Source organism: Tasmannia lanceolata, unplaced genomic scaffold (assembly GCF_043159265.1).
Source record: "Tasmannia lanceolata isolate RefF3 unplaced genomic scaffold, GAP_Taslan_0.1 ptg000036l, whole genome shotgun sequence".
Lineage (NCBI taxonomy): Eukaryota > Viridiplantae > Streptophyta > Magnoliopsida > Canellales > Winteraceae > Tasmannia > Tasmannia lanceolata.
The window spans coordinates 3,550,440-3,576,221 of record NW_027518713.1 but is presented as its reverse complement, the minus strand read 5'-3'; positions in this window follow the sequence as shown (position 1 = coordinate 3,576,221).

Here is a 25,782-nt window from a genome sequence, read left to right as displayed (position 1 = left end):
ATGGGAATCCCATGTTCATCCTGGTTCAGAAGCTTAGAGAGGTCAAATTTAACATAAAAGAGTGGAATGCAAATGTTTTTGGCCGCATTGGCATTGAGGCCCCTATTCTCAAACAAAATCTAGAGACAACCCAAATTGCTCTGGCGGAAAATCCCACGGATACAAATCTCAGAATGGACGCTAATCAAGCCCAGCTGAACTATTTTGCAATAGCCCAAAAGGAGGAGGCTCTATACAGACAAAAATTGAGAATCCAGTGGCTAAATCTGGGTGATTCCAACACTAAATTCTTTCACTCTGCTCTCAAATCAAGACGAAATCAGAATACTATTCAAGGGCTGTAAGATGTTGACGGGGAGATCACTAATGACCAAAGCAAAATATCTGATATATTGGTGGAATTCTTCCAGTCTCTGCTGAACTCCCAAACCAACAATGTCATTCCAAATGACCATTCCCAATCCTAGATACAAGTTAAGCTTCAAAGAGTCCTCTCATCTCTCTAAACCATTTTTCTCCGAAGAAATTAAGGCTGCTGTCTTCTCTCAGAATGGTAACAAGGCTCCGAGCCCCGATGGATTTAATGGTGAGTTCTTCAAAACATTTTGGTACCTTATAGGCAAAGACACTGAAAGAGCTATTCAGCATTTTTTTAAATCAGGAAAGCTACTCCTTGAGGTAAACACCACTTTCATTGCCTTGATCCCCAAAAGCCCTGATGCCTCCTCCCCTGATAAGTTACGTCCCATCTCTTTATGTAATTTCCTCTATAAAACAATCACAAAGCTGTTAGCTAACCGATTAAAACCTTTAATGGATAGAATCATTAGCCCAACCCAATCTGCTTTCGTCAAAGGAAGACTCATTCAAGACAATATCCTCCTTTCTCATGACCTCTGCCATAACTTTCACAAGAGTTCAAATCTCAAAGCCATGTGTGTTAAGATGGACCTTAGAAAGGCCTTCGATAGTGTAAGATGAGATTCCCTCATTGAATTCATGGCTAGAATTGGGTTCAACGACATTTGGTGCGATGGGTATATCAATGTATATCTACTACTTCCTTCTCTGTCTTCTTAAACGGTTCCCCTAGAGGCTTTTTCCGATCCTCTAACGGTCTCCGGCAGGGAGACCCTCTATGTCCCCTACTATTCTGTTTCGTTATGGGGATGCTCTCATGAATCATTTATACTAAAGTTGCTGAAGGAAACCTCCCCACTCCTTTTAAAAAAGTAGATATCTCTATTACTCACCTGTTTTTTTGCAGATGACGTAATGTTCTTTGTCGAGGCCTCAGTCGCCGCTACCAGAGGTTTACTCTCTTGTACCAGAAAATTCAAATCTTGCTCGGGCCTGGATGTTAACCTTTCTAAATCAGAAGTATTCTTCACTGGTATTTCTGATGAGCAAAAATGGGAGATTACCAGAATTTTAAACATGGAGGAAGGGTCTCTTCCAATCAGATACTTGGGACTTCCTCTTGTTACATCAAGACTTAATTCTGCGGATTGCAAGCCCCTCACTGAGAGAGTCAGGAAAAAGATTAGGTCTTGGTCAAACAAATTTTTATCCCGGGCTGGCAAGGTTGAACGGGTGAACTCAGTGCTCAACTCCTTCCAGCTTTATTGGTCCTCGGCCTTCCACATTCCTGCTGAAACTTTGAATGATGTGGAGAAGATTTTAAGAGATTTTATATGGTCTGGTTGCAGCCTTCAGCGTAGATATCACCCTATTGCTTGGCACTCACTTTGTCTCCCTAAGCTTGAAGGAGGTATTGGTATCCGGAGACTTGCGGATGTCAATCGCACCTTCCAAATGAAGCATGTGTGGAACCTTCTGCAAAACAGAGATACTCCCTGGAACCACTGGTTTCACGCAAAATATGTAAGAAACAGAAACTTCTGGTTAATAAAAATGCCAAGCAAACCTTCGTGGGCAGTGAGAAGTGTATTCAAAGCCCGTGAATCTCTTAAAAAATCCATTTGCTATACTATTGGAGATGGAACTCATGTTAATTTCTGGCACCAACCATGGCTCCCTTCGGGAATTATAAGCTCTCTATCTTCCCTTGGGACCATCATAAACCATATCCCAAATAATGCTACTATTATGGAAGTGTTCCAAAGAGGTTACTGGTCACATATTCAAAATGAACCTCATCTAAAAGAGTTGAAGGACATTCTCTCATCTCCAATTTTCACCCCCAATAGCTTTGATAAGCTGATCTGGAAAGAAACAAATGATGGGACTTTTACATTGAAAAGTGCCTGGAACTCTCTTTGTCCTCACCTCTGGTTTTCTCCAATTTGGTTACAGGGCAGCATTCCTAGACACAGATTCATTTCTTGGCAAGCGATCCAAAACAAACTGTCAACAAAGGACAGACTCCATTTCCTCTCTTCCTCCACTGATTCCCGTTGTCCTCTATGTAAATCTGATCGGGAAACGAGAGATCATCTATTCTTCTCTTGTTCCTACTCAGCCTGAGTCTGGCGCTGCATTCTTTGGAAGATCTCTGACAGAAAGAAGCAACTCCCCTCCCTTATTGCAGAAGAGAAGTGGATACGGCAGAAATTTAAAGAAAACTCACAAGCTTCTATCACTGCAAAGATTGCATTCTCAGCTTCCATCTACTTCATTTGGCTGGAAAGAAACCAAAGACTGTTTGAAGGTAAGTCTTCTCACAAACAAGATATTCTCAGGAGCATTCTTCTGTCCACACGCATCAGATTTTTGCACCTCAAGCCTCAAGATAATTCTAGTGATCTTGCGATCAAGATCGCCTCGAATTTTAATCTCCCTCTATTTCAGAAAGACAAGCCCACCAAATTTTGTAGATGGATACCGCCGTATAGAACCCATCAGAAGCTGAATTGTGATGTGTCCCTTTCCTCGTTGGGGGCATTATTCGAAACAGTGCTGGTGAATCCCTTGGATGTTACTCTCTTTGAGTCTCACCTGCTGCCATTCATGAGCTAGAAATTGAGGCCGTTCTTCATGGAGTAAGCCTTGCCAAGAAGCTCAAAATCCAATCACATTTGGATTGACTCTGACTCTGTTCATGCTGTGCGTGTCATCAAAGGTATTCAAAATTGCCCGTGGAGGAAGTTAGGGACACTCAACTCAATCACCACGGCCCTAAAGCATTTTGACTCTTGGAATATGTCTCACTCATGGAGAGAAGCAAACAAAGCTGTTGATATACTCTCCAAATTTGATTATCATTGTAATGGTGTTTCGATTCTCCCCAATTTTAGGTCCTCCCCCCTTAAATGATGTAATTCTCTCCGATGCGTCTGGAGAAGAATACCCTCGAATGTAATCTTTTTCTTTATCAATATATCTGGTCGGGGTCCGCCTCAACCCCAGCTTACCTACCAAAAAAATAATAATAATAATAAATAAATCCAAAAGTGGTGAAATTTCTACCCATCGAAGGTCTTCAAATTCCCTTTAAGGGGAAAGAAATCTCGTTTCAAAATTCGGTGGGATGAGAGAGTTCTGGTCCGTTTCGTAAAGAGCGTGCATAACGTCACCCACAATTAAAACCTCTGTAACTCTCTCAATTTAAATCCAAAAGTGGTGAAATTTCTACCAATCGGAGGTCTTCAAATTATCTTTAAGGGGAAACAAATCTCGTTTCAAAATTCGGTGGGATGAGAGAGTTCTGGTCCATTTTATAAAGAGTGTGAAACTTCACCCAAAATTAAAACCTTCGTAACTTCTCATTTTAAATCGAAAAGTGGTGAAATTTCTACCAATCGGAGGCCTTTAAATTCCCATTAAGGGGAAAGAAATCTCGTTTCAAAATTCGGTGGGATGTGAGAGTTCTGGTCCGTTTCATTAAGAGTGTGCGTAACGTCACCAAAAATTAAAACCTCCGTAACTCCCTCATTTTAAATCCAAAAGTGGTGAAATTTCTACAATCGGATGTCTTCAAATTCCCTTTAAGGGGAAAGAAATCTGGTTTCAAAATTCGGTGGGATGAGAGAGTTCTGGTCCGTTTTATAAAGAGTGTCTGAAACATCACCCAAAATTAAAAGCTCTGTAACTCTCTCATTTTAAATCCAAAAGTGGTGAAATTTCTACCAATCAGAGGTCTTCAAATTCTCTTTAAGGGGAAAGAAATCTTGTTCCGAAATTCAGTGGCATGCGAGAGTTCTGATCTGTTTTATCAAGAGTGTGCGAAACGTCACCCAAGATTAAAACCTCCGAAACTCTCTCACTCTAAGTCTGCAAGTGGTGGAATTTCTACTTATTGGGGGTCTTCAAATTATCTTGAAAAGGAAAGAAATCTAGTTTCATAATTCGATGGGATGAGAGAGTTCTCGTCCGTTTTATAATGAGTGTACGTAACATCACCAAAAATTAAAACCTCCCTAACTCTGTCATTTTAAATCAAAAGGTAGTGAAATTTCTACCAATCGGAGGTCTTCAAATTCTCTTTAAGGGGAAAGAAATCTTGTTTCAAAATTCGTTGGGATGAGAGAGTTCTGGTCCGTTTTATACAGAGTGTTCGAAGCTTCACCCAAAATTAAAACCTCTGAGACTCTCGTTCTAAGTCCGGAAGTGGTGAAATTTCTACTTATTGGGGGTCTTCAAATTCTCTTGCAAAGGAAAGAAATCAAGTTTCATCATTCGATGGGATGAGGGAGTTGTGATCCATTTTATAATGAGTGTACGTAACGTCACCCAAAATTAAAACCTCCGTAACTCTGTCACTTTAAATCAAAAAGTGGTGAAATTTCTACCAATCTGAGGTCTTCAAATTCTGTTTAAGGGAAAAGAAATCTCGTATCAAAATTTGCTGGGATGAGAGGTCCGTTTTATTATCAGTGTGCGAAACATCACTAAAAATTGAAACCTCCAAAACTTTATCATTTTAGGTCAAAAGCTGGTGAAATTTCTACCAACTGTAGGTCTTCAAATTCTCTTTTCATTGAAAGAAATCTCGTTGCAAAATTCGGTGGGATGAGTAAGTTCTGTTCCTTTTAATAAAGAGTGTGCGTAACGTCACCCAAAATTAAAACCTCCGTAACTCTCTGATTTTAAATCCAAAAGGGGTGAAATTTCTACCAATCGGAGGTCTTCAAATTCTCTTTAAGGGGAAAGAAATCTCGTTTCAGAATTCGGTGGGATGGAAGAATTCTGGTCTGTTTTATAAAGAGTGTTCGAAGCTTCACCCAAAATGAAAACCTCCTAAACTCTCTCATTTCTAGCCCGGAAGGGTGAAATTTCTACCAATTGGGGGTCTTCAAATTCTCTTTCAGAGGAAAGAAATCTCGTTTCAAAATTAGATTGGATGAGAGATTTCTGATCCGTTTTATAAAGACTGTGCGTAACGTCACCCAAAATTAAAACCTCCGCAACTCTCTGATTTTAAATCCAAAAGTGGTGAAATTTCTACCAATCGGAGCACTTCAAATTCTTTTTAAGGCGAAAGAAAACTTGTTTCAAAATTCGGTGTGATGAGACGTCCGTTTTATAAAGACTGCGCAACGTAGCTAAAAATGAAAACCTCCGTAACTCTCTCATTTTAAGTCCAAAACGCTGAAATCTCAACCAACCGTAGGTCTTCAAACTCTCTTTTAGGGGAAAGAAATCTCGTTTCAAAATTCGGTGGGATGAGTGAGTTCTGGTCCATTTATTAAAGAGTGTGCGTAACGTCACCCAAAATTAAAACCTCTGTAAGTCACTCATTTCAACCAAAAGAAGTGAAATTTCAACCAATCCTAGGTCTTCAAATTATTTTTCAGTGGAAAGAAATCTCGTTTCAAAATTCGGTGGGATGAGAGAGTTTTGGTCCGTTTCATAAAGAGTGTGCGTAAAGTCACCCAAAATTAAAACCTCCGTAACTCTCTCATTTTAAATCCAAAAGTGGTAAAATTTCTACCAATCGGAGGTCTTCAAATTCTCTTTAAGGGGAAAGAAATCTCGTTTCAGAATTCGGTGGGATGGAAGAATTCTGGTCTGTTTTATAAAGAGTGTTCGAAGCTTCACCCAAAATGAAAACCTCCTAAACTCTCTCATTTTTACCCCGGAAGGGGTGAAATTTCTACCAATTGGGGGTCTTCAAATTCTCTTTCAGAGGAAAGAAATCTCGTTTCAAAATTCGATTGGATAAGAGATTTCTGATCCGTTTTATAAAGATTGTGCGTAACGTCACCCAAAATTAAAACCTCCGTAACTCTCTGATTTTAAATCCAAAAGTGGTGAAATTTCTACCAATCGGAGCACTTCAAATTCTTTTTAAGGGGAAAGAAAACTTGTTTCAAAATTCGGTGTGATGAGAGGTCCGTTTTATAAAGACTGTGCGAAACGTAACTAAAAATTATAACCTCCGTAACTCTCTCATTTTAAGTCCAAAACGGGTGAAATTTCAACCAACCGTAGGTCTTCAAACTCTCTTTTAGTGGAAAGAAATCTCGTTTCAAAATTCGGTGGGATGGGTGAGTTCTGGTCCGTTTATTAAAGAGTGTGCATAACGTCACCCAAAATTGAAACCTCTGTAACTCACTCATTTCAATTCCAAATATGATGAAATTTCTACCAATTGGAAGTATTCAAATTCTATTTCGTGGGAAATAAATCTTGTTTCGAAATTCGGTGGGATGACAGAGTTCTAGTCCGTTTCATAAAGAGTGTGCGAAATGTCACCCAAAATTAAAACCTTCGTAACTCTCTCATTTTAAGTCCAAATTTGATGAAAATTCTACCACTCGGAGGTCTTCAAATTATTTTTCAGGGGAAAGAAATATCGTTTCAAAATTCGGTGGGATGAGAGAGTTCTGGTCCGTTTTATAAAGAGTGTGCGAAACGGTTCCCAAAATTATATTGGCCTTGTGCCTTTTCTGCCCATCTGGGCCCCCTTTGTGTTCCGTTTTATTTTGATTTTATATATCTGGTTGGGGTCCTGCCTAACCCCTGCTTGCCCATCAAAAAAAAAAAAAAGAAATCTTGTTTCTAAATTTGGTGGGATGAGACAGCTTTGGTCCGTTTTATAAAGAGTGTCCGTAACGTCACCCAAAATTAAAACCTCTGTAACTCTCTCATTTCAAGTAAAAAAGTGGTGAAATTTCTAGCAATCGGAGATATTAAAATTCTATTTCGTGGGAAAGAAATCTCGTTTCGAAATTCGGTGGGATGAAAAAGTTCTGCCCCGCTTCATAAAGAGTGTGCAAAACGTCACCCAAAATTAAAACCTTCGTAACTCTCTCATTTTAAGTCCAAAGGTGGTGAAATTTCTACCACTAGGAGGTCTTCAAATTCTCTTTCAGGCGAAAGAAATCTCGTTTCAAAATTCGATGGGATGAGAGAGTTCTGGTCCGTTTCATAAAGAGTGAACGAAACGTCACCTAAAATTAAAACCTCAATAACTCTCTCATTTTAAGTCCAAAAGGAATGAAATTTCTACCAATCATACGTCTTCAAATTATCTTTCAGTGCAAAGAAATCTCGTTTCAAAATTCGGTGGGATGTCAGAGTGTTGGTCCGTTTCATAAAGAGTGTGCGTAACGTCACCCAAAATTTAACTCTCTCATTTTAAATCCAAAAGTGGTGAAATTTCTACCAATCGGAGGTTTTCAAATTCTCTTTAAGGGGAAAGAAATCTCGTTTCAAAATTCGGTAGGATGACGGAGTTCTGGTCCGTTTTATAAAGAGTGTGTGAAACAACACCTAAAATTAAAACGTCCGTAACTCTCTCATTTTAAATGCAAAAGTGGTGAAATTTCTACCGATCGGAGGTCTTCAAATTCTCTTTAAGGTGGAAGAAATCTCGTTTCAAAATTCAGTGGGATGGAAGAGTTCTGGTCCGTTTTATAAAGAGTGTTCGAAGCTTCACCCAAAATTAAAACCTCCTAAACTCTCTCATTTTAAGCCCGGAAGCGGTGAAACTTCTACCAATTGTGGGTCTTCAAAGTCTCTTTCAGAGGAAAGAAATATCGTTTCAAAATTCGATGGGATGAGAGATTTCTGGTCCATGTTATAAAGAGTGTGCGTAACATCACCCAAAATTAAAACCTCCGTAACTCTCTGATTTTAAATCCAAAAGTGGTGAAATTTCTACCAATCGGAGGTCTTCAAATTCTCTTTAAGGGGAAAGAAATCTCGTTTCAAAATTCGGTAGGATGAGGTCCGTTTTATAAAGACTGTGTGAAACGTAACTAAAAATTAAAACCTCCATAGCTCTCTCATTTCAATTCCAAAACTGGTGAAATTTCAACCAACTGTAGGTCTTCAAACTCTCTTTTTGGGGAAAGAAATCGTGTTTCAAAATTCGGTGGTATGAGTGAGTTCTGGTCCGTTTATTAAAGAGTGTGCGTAACATCACCCAAAATTAAAACCTCTGTAACTCTCTCATTTCCAGTCCAAAAATGGTGAAATTTCTACCAAACAGAGGTATTCAATTCTATTTCGTGGGAAAGAAATCTCCTTTAGAAATTCTGTGGGATGACAGAGTTCTGGTCCGTTTCATAAAAACTGTGCGAAAAGTCACCCAAAATTAAAACCTTCGTAACTCTCTCATTTTAAGTCCAAAGGTGGTGAAATTTCTACCACTCGGAGGTCTTCAAATTCTCTTTCAGGGGAAAGAAATCTCGTTTCAATATTCGGTGCAATGAGAGACTTCTGGTCCCTTTTATAAAGAGTGTGCGAAACGGCACCCAAAATTAAAACCTTCGTAACTCTCTCATTTTAAGTCCAAAAGTAGTGAAATTTCTACCAACCATAGGTCTTCAAATTATCTTTCAGGGGAAAGAAATCTCGTTTCTAAATTTGGTGGGATGAGACAGTTTTGGTCCGTTTTATTAAGAGTGTGCGTAACGTCACCCAAAATTAAAACCTCTGTAACTCTCACATTTCAAGTCGAAAAGTGGTGAAATTTCTAGCAATCGGAGATATTCAAATTCTATTTCGTGGGAAAGAAATCTCGTTTCAAAATTCGATGGGATGACAGAGTTCTGGTCTTTTTCATAAAGAGTGTGCTTTCCGTCACCCAAAATTAAAACCTTCGTAACTCTCTCATTTTAAGTCCAAAGGTGGTGAAATTTCTACCACTCGGAGGTCTTCAAATTCTCTTTCAAGGGATTGAAATCTCATTTCAAAATTCGAGGGGATGAGAGAGGTCTATTCTATTTCATAAAGAGTGAACGAAATGTCACCCAAAATTAAAACCTCCATATCTCTCTCATTTTAAGTCCAAAAGTCGTGAAATTTCTACCAATCGTAGGTCTTCAAATTATCTTTCAGTGGAAAGAAATCTTAGTTCAAAATTCGGTGGGATGATAGAGTTTTGGTCTGTTTCATAATGAGTGCGCGTAACGTCACCCAAAATTAAGACCTCCGTAACTCTCTCATTTTAAATCCAAAGGTGGTGAAATTTCTACCAACCGGAGGTCTTCAAATTCCCTTTAAGGGGAATGAAAACTCGTTTCAAAATTTGGTGAGATGAGAGAGTTCTGGTCCGTTTTATAAAGAGTGTGTGGAACGTCTCCAAAAATTAAAACCTCCGTAACTCTCTCATTTTAAATCCAAAAGTGGTGAAATTTCTACCAATCGGAAATCTACAAATTATCTTTAAGGGGAAAGAAATCTCGTTTCAAAATTCGGGGGGATGAGAGTGTTCTGGTCCATTTTATAAAGTGTGTGAGAAACATCACCGAAAATTAAAACCTCCATAACTCTCTCATTTTAAATCCAAAAGTGGTGAAATTTTTACCAATCGGAGGTCTTCAGATTCTATTTAAGGGGAAAGAAATCTTGTTTCAAAATCCAGTGGCATGAGAGAGTTATGATCAGTTTTATAAATAGTGTGCGAAACATCACCAAAAATTAAAACCTCCAAAACTCCCTCATTCTAAGTCCGGAAGTGGTGAAATTTCTACTTATTGGGGGTCTTCAAATTCTCTTGCAAAGGAAAGAAATCTAGTTTCATAATTCGATGAATTGAGAGAGTTCTGGTCCGTTTTATAATGACTGTAAGTAACGCCACCCAAAATTATGCCCTCCGTAACTTTGTCATTTTAAATCAAAAAGTGGTGAAATTTCTACCAATCAGAGGTGTTCAAATTATCTTTTAGGGGAAAGAAATCTCGTATAAAAATTTGGTGGGATGAGAGGTCCGTTTTATTATCAGTGTGAAACGTCACTAAAAATTGAAACCTCCGTAACTTTATCATTTTAAGTCAAAAGCTGGTGATATTTCTACCAACCGTAGGTCTTCAAATTCTCTTTTCATAGAAAGACATCTTGTTACAAAATTCGGTGGGATGAGTGAGTTCTGGTCCGTTTAATAAAGAGTGTGCGTAACGTCACCCAAAATTAAAACCTCCGTAACTCTCTGATTTTAAATCAGAAAGTGGTGAAATTTCTACCAATCAGAGGTCTTCAAAATTCTCTTTCAGGGGAAACAAATCTCGTTTCAAAATTCTGTGAGATGAGAGGTTCATTTTATAAAGACTGTGCGAAACGTAACTAAAAATTAAAACCACCGTAACTCTCTCATTTTGAGTCCAAAACAGGTGAAATTTCTACCAACCGTAGGTCTTCAAACTCTCTTTTAGGGAAAGAAATCACGTTTCAAAATTCGGTGGGATGAGTGAGTTCTCATCCGTTTATTAAAGAGTGTGCATAGCATCACCCAAAATTAAAACCTCTATAACTCTCTCATTTCAATTTCAAAAATGGAAGCCACCAAGGCTCCTGCCCACACCTGCTGGGCCTAACGGGGGAGGAGTCAGCAAGTCACGGGGTCAACTCCTCCTATAGAGTTTGGCCAACCAACCAGCTTAGCGGCGAGTGGCGACCAAAGGTGCTATAAACAACGCATACCAATCGGAGGTATTCAAATTCTATTTCATGAGAAAGAAATTTCGTTTCGAAATTCGGTGGAATGAGAGTGTTTTGGTCAGTTTTGCAAAGAGTGTGCGTTACGTCACCCAAAATTAATACCTTCGTAACTCTCTCATTTTAAATCCGAAAGTGGTGAAATTTCTACCAATAGGAGGTCTTCAAATTCTCTTTCAGGGGAATGAAAACTTGTTTAAAAATTTGATAGGATGAGAGAGTTCTGCTCCATTTTATAAAGAGTGAACGAAACGTCAGCCAAAATTTAATCCTCCATAACTCTCTCATTTTAAGTCCAAAAGTACTGAAATTTCTAACAATCGTAGGTCTTCAAATTCTCTTTCAGGTGAAAGAAATATCGTTTCAAAATTCGGCGGGAAAAGAGAGTTCTGGTCCATTTTATAAGGAGTCTGCAAAACGTCACCCAAAGTTAAAACCTCCTAAACTCTCTCATTTTAAGCCCAGAAGTGGTGAAATTTCTACCAATTTGGGGTCTTCAAATTCTCTTTCAGATGAAAGAAATCTCGTTTCAAAATTCGATGGGATGAGGGAGTTCTGGTCCTTTTTATGAAGAGTGTGTGTAACGTCACCCAAAATTGAAACCTCTGTAACACTCTGATTTTAAATCCAAAAGTGCTGAGATTTCTACCAATCGGAGGTCTACAAATTCTCTTCACGGGAAAGACATCTCGGTTCAAAATTCGGTCTGATCAAAGGTCCGTTTTATAAAGACTGTGCGAAACGTAACTAAAAATTAAAACCTCCGTAATTGTCTCATTTTAAGTCGAAAACTGGTGAAATTTCTACCAACCGTAGGTCTTCAAACTCTCATTTAAGGGAGAGAAACCTCGTTTCAAAATTCGGTGGGATGAGTGAGTTCTGGTCCGTTTATTAAAGAGTGTGCGTAACCTCACCCAAAATTAAAACCTCTGTAACTCTCTCATTTCAAGTCAAATAGTTGTGCAGTTTCTACCAATCGGGGGTATTCAAATTCTATTTTGTGGGGAAGAAATCTCGTTTCGAAATTCGGTGGCATGACAGAGTTCTAGTCCGTTTCATAAAGAGTGTGAGAAACGTCAGCTAAAATTAAAACTTTCGTAACTCTCTCATTTTAAGTCCAAAGGTGCCGAAATTTCTACCACTCGGAGGTCTTGAAATTCTCTTCCAGAGGAAAGAAATCTCGTTTGAAAATTCGGTGGGATGAGAGAGTTCAGGTCTGTTTTATAAAGACTATACGAAACGGCACTCAAAATTAAAACCTTCATAAATCCCTCATTTTAAGTCCAAAAGTAGTTAAATTTCTACCAATCGTAGGTCTTCGAATTATCTTTCAGGGGAAAGAAATCTCGTTCCAAAATTGGGTGGGATGAGCCAGTTTTGGTCTGTTTTATAACGGGTGTGAGTAACGTCACCAGAAATTAAAACCTCCGTAACTCCCTCATTTTAGATCCAAAAGTGGTGAAATTTCTACCAATAGGAGGTCTTCGAAATCTCATTCGGGGGAATGATATCTTGTTTACAAATTCGATGGGCTGAGAGAGTTCTGGTCTGTTTTATAAAGAATGAGCGAAACGTCAGCCAAAATTTAAACCTCCATAACTCTCTCATTTTAAGTCCAAAAGTACTGAAATTTCTACTAGTCCTAGGTCTTCGAATTCTCTTTCTGGTGAAAGAAATCTCGTTTCAAAATTCGGTGGGCTGAGAGAGTTCTGGTCCGTTTTATAAAGAGTCTGCGAAACGTCACCCAAAATTAAAACCTCATAAACTCTCTCATTTTAAGCCCGGAAGTGGTGAAATTTTTGCCAATTGGGGCCTTCAAATTCAGTTTCAGAGGAAAGAAATCTCATTTCAAAATTTGATGGGATGGGAGAGTTTTGGTCCGTTTTATAAAGAGTGTACATAATGTCACCCAAAATTAAAACCTCCGTAACTCTCTGATTTTAAATCCAAAAGTGGTATATTTCTACAACTCGGGGGTCTTCAAATTCTCTTTCAGGGGAAAGAAATCTCGTTTCAAAATTCGGTGCGATGAGAGAGTTCTGGTCCGTTACATAAAGAGTGAGCGAAACATCACCCAAAATTAAAACCTCCATAACTCACTCATTTCAAGTCCAAAAGTACTAAAATTTCTACCAATCGTAGGTCCTCAAATTATCTTTCAGTCGAAGGAAATCTCGTTTCAAAATTCGATGGGCTGAGAGAGTTTTGGTACGTTTCATAAAGAGTGTGCGTAACGTCACCCAAAATTAAAACCTCCGTAACTCTCTCATTTGAAATCCAAAAGTGGTGAAATTTCTACCAATCGGAGGTATTCCAAATTCTCTTTAAGGGGAAAGAAATCTTGTTTCAAAATTTGGTGGGATGGGAGAGTTCTGGTCAATTTTATAAAGAGTGTTCGAAGCTTCACCAAAAATTAAAACCTCCGTAACTCTCATTTTAAGCCCGGAAGTGGTGAAATTTCTACCAATTGGGGGTCTTCAAATTCTCACTCAGTGAAAAGAAATCTCGTTTCAAAATTCGATGGGATGAGAGATTCCTGGTCCGTTTTATAAAGAGTGTGGGTAACGTCACCATAAATTAAAACCTCCGTAACTCTCTGATTTTAAATCCAAAATTGGTGAAATTTCTACTAATCGGATGTCTTCAAATTCTCTTTAAGGGGAAAGAAATCACGTTTCAAAATTCAGTGGGATGAGAGGTCCGTTTTATAAAGACTGTACGAAACGTAACTAAAAATTAAAACCTCCATAACTCTCGCATTTTAAGTCCAAAACTGGTGAAATTTCTACCAACTGTTGGTCATCAAACTCTCTTTTAAGGGAAAGAAATCTCGGTTCAAAATTCGGTTGGATGAGTGAGTTGTGGTCCGTTTGTTAAAGAGTGTGCGTAACGTCACCAAAAATTAAAACGTCTGTAACTTTCTCATTTCAAGTCCAAAAATGATGAAATTTCTACCAATCGGAGGTATTCAAATTTTTTTCGTGGGATAGAAATCTCGTTTCAAAATTCGGTGGGATGACAGAGTTCTGGTCCGTTCCATAAAGAGTGTGCGAAACGTCACCCAAAATTAAAACCTTCGTAACTCTTTCATTTTAAGTCCAAAGGTGGTGAAATTTCTACCACTTCGAGGTCTTCAAATTCTATTTTAGGGGAAAGAAATCTCGTTTCAAAATTCGGTGGGATGTGAGAGTTCTTGTCCGTTACATAAAGAGTCAGCGAAACATCACCCAAAATTAAAACCTCCAAAACTCTCTCATTTTTAGTCTGAAAGTAGTGAAATTTCTACCAATCGTAGGTCTTAAAATTATCTTTCAGGGGAAAGAACTCTCGTTTTAAACTATTGTGGGATGAGACAGTTTTGTTCCATTTTATAAAGAGTGTGAGTAACGTCACCCAAAATTAAAACCTCCGTAACTCTCTCATTTTAAATCCAAAAGTGGTGAAATTTCTACCAATAGGAGGACTTCAAATTCTCTTTTAGGGGAATGAAATCTTGTTTACAAATTCGATGGGATGAGAGAGTTCTGGTCCGTTATATAAAGATTGAGCGAACGTCAGCCAAAATTTAAACCTCCATAACTCTCTCATTTTAAGTCCAAAAGTACTAAAATTTCTACCAATCGTATGTCTTCAAATTCTCTTTCAGGTGAAATAAATCTCTTTTCAAAATTCGGTGGGATGAGATAGTTCTGGTCCGTTTTATAAAGAGTCTGCGAAACGTTACCCAAAATTAAAACCTCCTAAACTCTCTCAATTTAAGCCCGGAAGTGGTGAAATTTCTACCAATTTGGGGTCTTCAAATTCTCTTTCAGAGGAATGAAATCTCGTTTCGAAACTCGATGGGATGAGAGAGTTCTGGTCCGTTTTATAAAAGAGTGTACGTAACGTCACCCAAAATTAATACCTACGTAACTCTCTCATTGTAAATCCAAAAGTGGTGAAATTTCTACCACTCGGAAGTCTTCAAATTCTCTTTCAGGGGAAAGAAAGTCGTTTCAAAATTCGGTGGGATGAGAGAGTTTGGGTCCGTTACATAAAGAGTGAGCGAAACGTCACCCAAAATTAAAACCTCCATAACTCTCTTATTTTAAGTCCAAAAGTAGTGAAATTTTTACCAATCGTAGGTCTTCAAATTATCTTTCAGTGGAAAGAAATCTCATTTCGAAATTCGGTGGGATGACAGAGTTCTGGTCCATTTCACAAAGAGTGGGCGAAACGTCACCCAAAATTAAAACTTTCGTAACTCTCTCATTTTAAGTCCAAAGGTGGTGAAATTTCTACCAACCGGAGGTCTTCAAATTCTCTTTCAGGGGAAAGAAATTTTGTTTCAAAATTCGGTGGAATGAGAGAGTTCTGGTCCGTTTTATAAAGAGTGTGTGAAACGGCACCCAAAATTAAAACCTCCATAACTCTCTCATTTTTTGTCCAAAAGTAGTGAAATTTCTACCAATCGTAGGTCTACAAATTATCTTTCAGGGCAAAGAAATCTCGTTTCAAAATTTGGTTGGATGATATAGTTTTGGTCCGTGTTATAAAGAGTGTGCGTAACGTCAGCGAAAATTAAAACCTCCGTAACTCTCTCATTTTAAATCCAAAAGTGGTGAAATTTCGACCAATAGGAGCTCTTCAAATTCTCTTTCATGGGAATGAAAACTTTTTTAAAAATTTGATCGGATGAGAGAGTTATGGTCCGTTTTACAAAGAGTGGGCGAAACATCAGCCAAAATATAATTCTGCATAACTCTTTCATTTTAAGTCCAGTAGTACAAAAATTTCTACCAATCGTAGGTCTTCAAATTCTCTTTCAGGTGAAAGAAATATCGTATCAAAATTCGGTGGGATGAGAGAGTTCTAGTCCATTTTATAAAGAGTCTGTGAAACGTCCCCCAAAGTTAGAACCTCCTAAACTCTCTCATTTTAAGCTCGGAAGTGGTGAAATTTCTACCAATTGGGGGTCTTCAAAATCTCTTTCAGAGGAAAGAAATCTCATTTCAAAATTCGATGGGATGAGAGAGTTCTGGTCCTTTTTATGAAGAGTCTGTGTAACGTCACCCAAAATTAAAACCTTCGTAACTCTCTGATTTTAAATCCAAAAGGGCTGAGATTTCTACCAACCGGAGGTCAACAAATTCCCTTTAAGGAGAAAGAAGTCTCGTTTCAAAATTCGGTCGGATGTGAGGTCCGTTTTATAAAGACTGTGCGAAACGTAACTAAAAATTAAAACCTCCGTAACTCTCTCATTTTAAGTCCAAAGCTGGTGAAATTTCTACCAACCGTCGGGCTTCAAACTTTTTTTTAAGGGAAAGAAATCTCGTTTCAAAATTCGGTGGGATGAGTGAGTTCTGGTCTGTTTATTAAAGAGTGTGCGTAACGTCACCCAAAATTAAAATCTCTGTAAGTCTCTCATTTCAAGTCAAAAAGTGGTAAAATTTCTACCAATCGGGGGTATTCAATTCTATTTCGTGGGGAAGAAATCTCTTTTCGAAATTCGGTGTCATGACAGAGTTTTAGTCCGTTTGATAAAGTGTGAGAAACTGTAGACACCCCATTTTGCTCTACCTTAATCGATAAAGAAATTAGGGTTTGTTTTCCGTCGGTTTTCCAATGTCTTTTTTTCCCGCATCCGTTTGTTACATTTCTAAATATTTTTGGTCATTTCCGTCGTGTTTCGCATTTTCCCGCTAAATGTTGAGAAGGATTATTCAGAAAAATCTAAACTAGGGAGAATTTGTACCTGCTAGTGTGGGACCTGCTAGTGTGGGACCTGCTAGTGTGGGACCCGTTTGTGTGGGACCCGCTGATGTGGGACCCGCTTGTGTAGGGCCCGCTGATGTGGGACCCGCTTGTGCGGAACCCCCAAAGTGGGACTCACCATTAGCATGACTTAACTTTCTCTACCATTTCCACTAACTTTATTTTTCCCTTTTAAAATAACACCATTATCTCCATTACCATTATATATTCCATGATTCCCACCACCATTCCCACCATTCCATTATATATTCCATTATTCCCACCACCATTCCCACCATCCCATTATATATTCCATTATTTCCATCACCATTCCCACCATTCTCATTATCTATTCCATTATTCCCACCACCATTCCCACTATTCCATTATCTATTCCATTATTCCCACCACCATTCCCACTATTCCATTATATATTCCATTATTCCCACCACCATTCCCACCATTACCATTATATATTCTCCACCATACCCACCATTCTCATTTTTTATTTTCCACCTCTCCATCTTCTCCCACTAAGTTTTTCACTATATAAAGAGAGGAGAGGAAGAGGGGATGAGAGGAAGAAAAGAGGACCAAGGTGGCTCATCTCATAAAAATCCTTCTTCCAATCACTTCCTCTATCAACAGTGAGGGAAACAAAAAAATAAAAGAAAATAAAACAAAGAAAAAGAGAAAGAAAGCGGAAGCGGATCAAGCGGCGGTGCGATTTTCGAATTTTTCGGCTCTCGGATTCGGCGAGGATTTCGATCACAGGTAGGTACTTAATTTTTAGATTTTTCTAGAATTATTTGGTATATTTGCATGATTTTTAGTATTTAATTGGATTTAGTTGAAAATTAAATATGTATGCTCAAAATCATGATCTCCATGAGTGTTTCGAAAATAAAATATATACTAAATGAATTCCAAAATTAATGAAATTTCGTGGGAAACTAATATGATACCAGTACATTCTACCATGAAATTTTGAGAATTTTGAGAATTTGTTTGGTATATTATTTTATGCTTTCTTTGAAATTTACCAGCTTTTGGAGGAATTGTTACTGACATCAGATCACAACTAAAATTCTTAAAATTTTTACAGTAGTCTTCAATCTCACATTTCTAGTTACTGTAAAAGTTTCAAGTGATTTGGATCTGTTTTCATATGGGATGTAGGGTTAATTCATAATCTGGTCTGAAAATTAAAAAATCTGAAACTGATAGTAAATGGTTTCCAAAATTCATGAAAATTTCTCAGTATGTTATTTTTACTTTTATCTTATTAATGTAGAAATTTCATTGAATTTAGATTCATATTTCTAGTGGTTTATGTGTTATTTGTGCAATCTGGTCAATCAATTGTTAAATCGAAATTAAATATGAGCTTAATGTAAAAATCTGTAAAACTCTTTCCGTAAGCTACATTTCATCATATCTTGCTGCTGTAGAAATTTCAACTCATTTCGAATTCGTTTGCTACAATTTCACTTGTAAAATCACTCATATGTTTAAAATTGATAAAATTCATTGAAAATCCGAAATTAATTGAAAATCATCTGAATATTTCTAAAGAACCTTAAATCTCTGTCACACATTAACTCCTTAATCCATTGAAACAGAAATCTTAGGATCATTAGAATTCCCTGGAAAAATGGTCAGTGCATCCATAATCGTATCCCAATTGCAACCGATCTTTGACAATTTGAATACTTAAGCTATAGCATGTTGTTGGCTCCGAGGTTACTGTCCACGGAAATCCTGAGATATGCCAGGCAATAAGATGTTATAACCTAAGTATTAAATTGCGCAAGGAAAGAACGCACGATTCCCTTCCTTGGATGCTATTCTGGGCCGAAATTGGTGAACCCTAGAACCATTGGTAATCCTCAAGTGTCCATAAATCGAAAATCCATGAAATCTGAAATTAATTAACTTCAAGAATTTGAATTGATTTGTCTCGAGTCTTCCGGAACCATTGGATTATGGTTTCCAATCTAAGAACCATTAGAGCCCAATTTAGGAACACTAGTGTTGTGTCGCGTCCTAAGTTTTAGGGAGTCCTAGAGTTAGGAGTCCAGCCTCATCACGGACGTTTGTTATGTATAACAACCGTGCCATAGGTCTAGTCACACTAGTCACCCAATCTTTCCTTAAGACGAGCCTAGTAACCTAGGATGTAGGCAAACCTGCATTAGTCTAAGGAACAATTTGCATTTAGATAAGAATCATATAGCATCTCAGATGAAATCCTAAGATAATAAAATCCTCAACTTGAATTAAATAACTTCTCTCAAAACTGTTGAAACAGTCAATTCTGTCTAGGTCGGTGTCCTAGTTGAGTTAGGCATAAGTAGCTTGGCTTAGGTGCACCGAACTACGTCGACTCTGATCCCAGTGAGGCTTGGGTACGTAGGCAGCTTGGATGTCTGATGGCATACCACCCGCGAGTCGGCACCACAAACAAATTGTGGTGTTTTGTATATTAATTTTCTTGTAAATGCTTAATCAAATCACTTAGGACTTTCCATGAAATTAGAATTTTAGGAGAACTTTCACTTAGATTGAATCCAGACAAATTAATAAATCAAGATACACATTTAGGATTCACATTGAAATTAGATCATAGGATGCATGTCACTTAGTTCGCACATTAACATAGAGTTGAATGAGCCATTTAAAATAAATTTAAAAGAGTTAGCTTTTGGAATCGAAGACCGATTATCGGGCAAGAATGGTGCATGTGGTGGATAACTCCCCATACCTTCCATTCTCGTAACCAGGTAGCGAGTCTAGATTTCTGGTTAATTACGGGTCCTAGATCCCACATCTAGGTGGCGACTCTGTCAGTCTCTTTCGTGTGGAATTCGGATTGCCTTAGTGATCCCAAGTTCACAGGAAAGATTAATTCAAATCAATAATAAAATGCACACGCCAATCGCGTGGATACGAGAGACCAAGAGAGAGAGAGCGGCGGCTCGCGCCCCCCACCCCTCTCGCGGGATCATGTCCCACAGTCTGGCGACTCTGCTGGGGACCACCTAACTTCATTAAAATTTCAAAAGATAATTCATTTGAATTTAATTTAACTGGCTCATAAAAACTCTATACTTGTTAGATTAGTTTGTCTCGTTTTATTTTCTCATCACATTTTACTCGAACTTAATTTAACAAAACCTGAAGGCATCATAGATTGCGCGAACTTATTGCACACACTTACATCACTTGCATCTAAACCCTTGCATTTCACATGCACACACGTCCTATTTTAGGAACCCGGAGTGTTATCTAGCATGGTTGACTGGGATTTCATCACCTGGTGCCTCTGTGCTAGAGAAGCATTCCACCCTTAGCCTAGTACCTTTATGGTGCGTAAACGGATCTCTTGTTCACGTACTGATACGCCGGACACTGGTACAGTATATCGAACATGGATTCGCGCTAAGGGGACTCTTGGCCTTACCCCTAGATTAACCCACACATGCATGCAGTATACGAACACATGTGCACCACATGTATGAGCCTAGTTTAGGATATCTTACCCATTTGTGTCTAGATTAGGCCGTAGTCCATCTTCCAATGGCTACGATCGGTCCTAGGTACACAAACAAAGTCATGAGTCGAGATCCTCTCTCCACTCCGCTAGATTAGGATTAGGGTTGATGCCTTCAGGTAACACTGTTAAAATGTGCGAAGACTAAAAACTTTTCCTTTGGGGTTAGGATATAAATCCCATCATTTCCAAAGATCTCATAGGATTAGTTATTCTTGATCTACCCGTTGAAAGTAATCCTATGCAATCTCACATTTTGATCATGTGTCTATCATTCGTCTCTTGTGGGATTCGATTGTGTCTTCATTGGCGGAAATTGTGTCTCAATCATTTGATCGTGCAATCTTGATGATCCAATCTTGCCTGTACCCTTGATCTCTTCCTCCTCTAGGGGCTACCTTTTTCAAGAATATTTCTGCTAAATCCTTCAGAGTTTACTCTCATAATCCTTGAACTAAGGGCATTCCCCTCATCATTTGGATTCATTCTATTGTCCCAATTACTTGCTTAAATGTGTAATATTTTTCAGTCATTGAGAAGAAACACTCCATGAATGTCAAGCTCATATACCTCGTGTTCATTATTTCCATGACAGGGCACTAAACACCATAGCTAACCCTACTATTCCTTGGGTTCGGATCTCTTCTCGATTGCAGAGGAAATCTGTCTCCCCGCCACCTTCTCTGAGGACCCCAGCATCTCCTTCTTTCCCATCCTCATCCTCCCCAATGGCAGAAAACCAGAACAGTAGTCTTCCACCCGCTGCTATTACCGATACTCTCACCTTGATTCTCCGGCAGCTTCAAGAACTCAAAGAAGAGAACCAAGTTATCAAGGCCCAGCTTTCTGAAAAGTTGGGGCCATCGTTGTCCAAAGATAAAGGGTCCATGCACCATACAGTTACTTCAGCCGCACCTGCCCAGCCAGTGTTCATTCCTATCCCTGACAAAACTGAAGAAGATTTTGAAAAAGAGCAGTACAGCGAAGATCGCAGCAGGCCTTCTCAGTCCATGGTTGATAAAGTAGTTATGGAGAAATTAGAAAGTCTTACCAGGAAGGTTCAGGACATTCAGTTTCAGGACCAGGGTGGTTTCAATCCAAGTGACCTCACACTGTTCCCAGAAATCCGTCTCCCAGCCAATTTTCAAATGCCGGACTTTGATAAATATGATGGTGTGGGTTGTCCAATCACACATTTGCAAATGTTCACCATCATGTGTCAGCCTCAAGGCTTATCTTCTGAGCAAATGGCTCAATTGTTCCCGGTTTCCCTAACCAAGGTTGCCAGGAGGTGGTTCATGGTCTTGGACAAGACTCGTTACAGGACATGGAAGGATATCGGCGAGCAGTTCATCAGGCAATTCAAATAGGATGACGGGACAGAAATCACCAGAAAGGATTTAGAGAGAACAAAACAAGACTCGAGAGAATCCTTTCTGATTTTTGTGAAAAGATGGAGGAGAATAGCAGCTCAGATGATGGAGCGCCCTTCTGAGGAAGAGCAGGTCCAAATAATCATGAAAAATATTTCCCCCCAGCTCCAGTATCACATGTCGTTGCAGTATTATCCGGACTTCAAACACTTTATCGTGGCAGGCACCCAAATAGAGGAGGCTATGGCTCAAGGTGTGTTCAACCGAAGTAACCCGAATACCAAAGAATTCAGGAAGCCTCCATCAGCTGAAATTAATAACCTTTCCCGCTCCAAGCCTCAGCCTTCAAAACCTCAGAACCCCATGGTGATGGATTATACCCAACCTGCTGTCGCACCTCGGTCACAGGCCCAGACAGAATTTACCCCTCTCCCTCTTCCACCATCTGTGATACTCAAGGAGTGTCTAGCCTCAGGTCGCATAATCCTGCCCGACATTAGGGCTCTTCCTAATCCTTTACCAGCAAATTGGCGAACAGATCAACACTGCGAATACCATAGAAATTCTGGCCATCTCACTGATAATTGCATTGCCCTAAAATTCAGAATCCAGAGGTTGCTCGACAATAAAAGCCTTGTGTTTGAGCCAAGTCCCGTTGCTACCAATAACCCATTATCAAATCATGCAGTACTGCCGCCAGCCGTTCGCAATGCTTAAATAACTGAAGGCTCAAAGGGGCACAGGTCCGGTTGCAATGAAAAGAATCAAAAGTTGAAAGTACCATTTATGAGCCAGCTTTCGCCGAGCCTCCAAAGCTAGACAGTTGCAGCAGTTAAAGTTTTAGTCATTTACTATTTTATGTTGAGTCAGTCACCATGGTCAGTACAATTGTTGAGTCCGGTTTTACAGTTCAAGGTTAATGCCTAGTCCAGGCAAGTTATCGTTTGCTTTTCTCTTTATTCAGAGTTGTGAATCCTGAGCATGTTCAGGATAGGTCGTCAGATGTAATAGCCTTTCCTTTAAATAAAATTTCAAGTTTCAATAGTTCACTTGTGTCTGTTTCTTAAGTATGCTTCTGATCTTAAAGTAAGACTCCCTCCTCAAATGAGGACAAAATTGGCAAAACTCCACTTGAGTCACAACAATTACTTGAACAAGAGGAGGAGCGCCAATCTCAGCCTTTCAAAGATGAAATTAAAGTGGTAAACACTGGCACTGAAACCTTGATCCAGTAAATGCCGATTGAAAATACATTACCCTCTGAAAAGTGTGAAGAATTGGTAAACCCATTTTGAGGATAAAAAGATGGTCCGGTAAGTGTTACCATTAATGCCAAGAGAAAGACCCAGATAGAAGGTTCAAGAAAGAATGAAGTGAATATCATATGCTATGCAAGGGGCATGGAGTGGAAACAACTTTCATATTTCCAATCAATGACCTTGGTTCTCAAATTCATAACATGAAGCCATCAAATTCGAGATAAGAAGTTCAAGAGCAAGCATTGAAAAGTGATCATCAGATATCAAGAGTTACAAATCCATAGATGGAGGATGTCGAAGAACAAGTTTCGCTCTATGAAAGTCGAAGGCACGTATTAGAATCTTGAAAGAAGAAGATTTATTATCTCTTACCTGGAAATGCCGTCAAACTCCGTAAAAAAAAAGAAAAAGAAAATAAAAAAATAAATAATCAGTACCAGAGGGACTCTAGTAAACTAGATCGACTCCCAATCTGAACATCGGAAGGCCTCCTTTGGCCGAATAAATCCCAAAATCAGAACCCAACGTCAAAAGAATACTGGTTTGCAAACCCTTCGAGCCTGAATAAAATTTTCTTGAAAACCCATCAAACCAGGGGCATTTCCCCGAACTACGCGAGACCTGATCCCTATACTGGGGTACGTAGGCAACTCGGTTGAACCGAGTTCGGTCGATTCAAAAAGGAAAAGAAATTCAATCCTTTCAAAAAAAAAAGAGAGGGACAAGTTCCAAAAGAAGAGAAGTTAATTGTTCCAGAAAGAAAAGAAAAAAGGAAAAAAAAATCAAACAATTTATCTTCAAACTAGGGGCATTCGCCCTGAACTATACACGACCTGATTCCTACCTTGGGATATGTAGGCAACCTATTCACAGGTTCGGTCGAAATCTTTGTTGAACCTTAAGCCATTCTTTCAAGAGCCCTATCCTACCTATAAAGTCCTTCCGGTGTTCAGAACTAATGATCTAGGTCCCGAAACAAAAAAAAAAAAATGATGATGAATAAAAAAAAAATGGAGTTTGAAGATCTGCTAGACTGAAAACCTGAAAGGGCGGTTTAGGCAAAATTTAAGATCATTCCCCTGTTAAGTTGAAAACCCGAAAGGGCGGCTTAGGCAAAAGCTAAGGGGATAGCCTGCTGAATCGAAAACCTAGAAAGACGGTTCAGGCAAAAGTTAAGGCTACCACGGTCCGCCAAGTTAAAAACCCTGAAGAGGTGACTTGGTCATGGTAAGAGAATCATTGTAAGAAGGCTACAGCCGGTATCAGGACTGAAGATCAACTGAAGTTCAAGCAAATTCAAGTGACATCCTCAAAACTGGGGGGCATTGGAGCTAAGCAATCCTAGGAGTTGTAATTAAATCATTGAGGCATTACTGTTTTAAGGAAAAAGTCCAGTGTTTACCAATTGAAAAAAATATTCCTTGAAAGGATAGACTTACCAAATAAAACGTTAACTAAGTCAGAAGCATTACTGTGTCTGTCAGTATAGTTAATCAATCGTTGTTATTCTATGTTCATTCCTTCAGAGCTCCTCAATCCTTTGAGTAGTGTCTTTTATCTAAGTTTTCTCTTTAAAAAGAGTCAATCGTCGTCCTTGTGTCCAAAATGATGCAACTGTATCGGTGAAGGAGGCCCGGCTTCGTCAGCTCCCTGCGATTGTACCTGAAAGAGCTTGAGAATCCAGTCAAACAGCTTCATTTCAAAGATGATCAACCCAGAAGAATTCAGAAGTAGAAACATCAGAAAGCCCAGCTTCCGTAAAAAGATCATACTCCAGGAAGGCATCTTAAGCTTGGAAGAGCCTCAGATGCAATGATGGTCGAGCCAATTTCTCAGAAAGATGAACCGTTAAAATTCAGAATTTCCTTCCAGTTAGTTAAATACTATCTTGGTCAAGAAATGTTTATCTAAACACCTATCAAGAGGCAAGTCCCACTTTTCCATGATTATATCCAAGAGAGCCGTTGTTCTAGATTACCAATTTCAAGTGTCTTGTTCAAGGTTTCAGTCATCCAAATCCCCAAAGACAAGACCAGCAGTCTCTTTGAGAAAAATCTTGTTGAAGTTTCATAAAAGTGTTTCTAATCCATTCTTGTTAATAATGGTTCTTTGGTTTGCCGTTTCATCATTCGTCACGGTTTGCCGTTTCATCATTTGTCAAAGTCCTAGTTTCCGATATCTTTGTCAAGCACGATCTGTAACATCCCCGATTTCATTAAGTTCAAAAAATCAAAAATTCATCAAATCCAATCCTATGTCAAATTCAAGTTCATGAAAAATCTCTAAATTCTTCGTTGTTGAATTCATCAATCAAAGCTATCTTGTTTCTTTGAGCCTGTTTGTGAACGGTGCCTCTTTTCTCGAGTCCATTTCTAAATGGTCTCATCTTCTCCTTGAACCCGTTTGTGAACGGTGTCTCATTTTTCTGAGTCCATTTATGGTCTCATGTCCTCCTTGAGCCCGTTTGTGGACGGTGCCTTATTTCTGAAAAATCAAAAATTCATCAAATCCAATCCTATGTCAAATTCAAGTTCATGAAAAAACTCTAAATTCTTCATTGTTGAATTCATCAATCAAAGCTATCTTGTTTCTTTGAGCCCGTTTGTGAACGGTGCCTCGTTTCTCGAGTCCATTTGTGAATGGTCCCGTCTTCTCCTTGAACCCGTTTGTGAACGGTGTCTCATTTTTCTGAGTCCATTTGTGAATGATCTCATGTCCTCCTTGAGCCCGTTTGTGGACGGTGCCTTATTTCTGAAAAATCAAAAATTCATCAAATCCAATCCTACGTCAAATTCAAGTTTATGAAAAATCTCTAAATTCTTCGTTGTTGAAGCTATCTTGTTTCTTTGAGCCCGTTTGTGAACGGTGCCTCATTTCTCGAGTCCATTTATGAATGGTCTCATGTTCTCCTTGAGCCCGTTTGTGAACGGTGCCTCGTTTCTCGAGTCCATTTGTGAATGGTCTCGTCTTCTCCTTAAGCCCGTTTGTGAACGGTGCCTCGTTTCTCGAGTCCATTTGT